This window comes from Schistocerca serialis, unplaced genomic scaffold, assembly GCF_023864345.2.
Source record: "Schistocerca serialis cubense isolate TAMUIC-IGC-003099 unplaced genomic scaffold, iqSchSeri2.2 HiC_scaffold_1195, whole genome shotgun sequence".
Classification (NCBI taxonomy): Eukaryota; Metazoa; Arthropoda; class Insecta; order Orthoptera; family Acrididae; genus Schistocerca; species Schistocerca serialis.
Genome location: NW_026047398.1, coordinates 697,501 through 700,000, shown reverse-complemented (window position 1 = coordinate 700,000; position 2,500 = coordinate 697,501).

The following is a 2,500-nucleotide window of genomic DNA, read 5'->3' as shown; positions in this document are numbered from 1 at the left end:
AACCAGACTGGGAGGTCCACTCAGAAAACAGAATATCCCACCCACCCGACAACCACCATTGCTCAGCCAAGCCACCAACACCCACACATGTCCTACACAGGGGTGCACCCAACATCACAATACTGCCTCCTCTCACAGCACACAAACAATGGCAGGAATGAAAGACACAGGTCTGCCACAACCATGGAATCAGAGCGCCGCCTGTCATGAGCCAAAGGTGCATCCTGACGTGGCAAATCAGATGATGCCGCAGGCATCCACTTACTATAGTCACAATCAACAAACCGGCCGCCCCGCCCCCCATTAAACCTTTCCTTACAACAATGTGTACCTTAACCTAACCTATATCGTACCGTAACCTAACCTATATCGTACCGTAACCTAACCTATATCGTACCGTAACCTAACCTACGTCGTACCGTAACCTAACCTACGTCGTACCGTAACCTAACCTACGTCGTACCGTAACCTAACCTACGTCGTACCGTAACCTAACCTACGTCGTACCGTAACCTAACCTACGTCGTACCGTAACCTAACCTACGTCGTACCTTAACCTAACCTACGTCGTACCTTAACCTAACCTACGTCGTACCTTAACCTAACCTACGTCGTACCTTAACCTAACCTACGTCGTACCTTAACCTAACCTACGTCGTACCTTAACCTAACCTACGTCGTACCTTAACCTAACCTACGTCGTACCTTAACCTAACCTACGTCGTACCTTAACCTAACCTACGTCGTACCTTAACCTAACATACGTCGTACCTTAACCTAACCTACGTCGTACCTTAACCTAACCTACGTCGTACCTTAACCTAACCTACGTCGTACCTTAACCTAACCTACGTCGTACCTTAACCTAACCTACGTCGTACCTTAACCTAACCTACGTCGTACCTTAACCTAACCTACGTCGTACCTTAACCTAACCTACGTCGTACCTTAACCTAACCTACGTCGTACCTTAACCTAACCTACGTCGTACCTTAACCTAACCTACGTCGTACCTTAACCTAACCTACGTCGTACCTTAACCTAACCTACGTCGTACCTTAACCTAACCTACGTCGTACCTTAACCTAACCTACGTCGTACCTTAACCTAACCTACGTCGTACCTTAACCTAACCTACGTCGTACCTTAACCTAACCTACGTCGTACCTTAACCTAACCTACGTCGTACCTTAACCTAACCTGTATTGCGCCTTAACCTAACCTGTATTGCGCCTTAACCTAACCTGTATTGCGCCTTAACCTAACCTGTATTGCGCCTTAACCTAACCTGTATTGCGCCTTAACCTAACCTGTATTGCGCCTTAACCTAACCTGTATTGCGCCTTAACCTAACCTGTATTGCGCCTTAACCTAACCTGTATTGCGCCTTAACCTAACCTTTATTGCGCCTTAACCTAACCTGTATTGCGCCTTAACCTAACCTGTATTGCGCCTTAACCTAACCTGTATTGCGCCTTAACCTAACCTGTATTGCGCCTTAACCTAACCTGTATTGCGCCTTAACGTAACCTGTATTGCGCCTTAACGTAACCTATATTGCGCCTTAACGTAACCTATATTGCGCCTTAACCTAACCTATATTGCGCCTTAACGTAACCTATATTGCGCCTTAACGTAACCTATATTGCGCCTTAACGTAACCTATATTGCGCCTTAACGTAACCTATATTGCGCCTTAACGTAACCTATATTGCGCCTTAACGTAACCTATATTGCGCCTTAACGTAACCTATATTGCGCCTTAACGTAACCTATATTGCGCCTTAACGTAACCTATATTGCGCCTTAACGTAACCTATATTGCGCCTTAACGTAACCTATATTGCGCCTTAACGTAACCTATATTGCGCCTTAACGTAACCTATATTGCGCCTTAACGTAACCTATATTGCGCCTTAACGTAACCTATATTGCGCCTTAACGTAACCTATATTGCGCCTTAACGTAACCTATATTGCGCCTTAACGTAACCTATATTGCGCCTTAACGTAACCTATATTGCGCCTTAACGTAACCTATATTGCGCCTTAACGTAACCTATATTGCGCCTTAACGTAACCTATATTGCGCCTTAACGTAACCCACATTGTGCTGTAACCCAACACACGTTGGGCCTTAACCCAACACACGTTGGGCCTTAACCCAACACACGTTGGGCCTTAACCCAACACACGTTGGGCCTTAACCCAACACACGTTGGGCCTTAACCCAACACACGTTGGGCCTTAACCCAACACACGTTGGGCCTTAACCCAACACACGTTGGGCCTTAACCCAACACACGTTGGGCCTTAACCCAACACACGTTGGGCCTTAACCCAACACACGTTGGGCCTTAACCCAACACACGTTGGGCCTTAACCTGCTCTGTAATTGTCATACGACGCGTTAAATTAGTGTAGTGTTGCCCAACTGCAACCCCCGCAATATAGTTTGCTACTCGCACTGCCCGGTCCCCAGTGTATCGCTTCATGTTAAA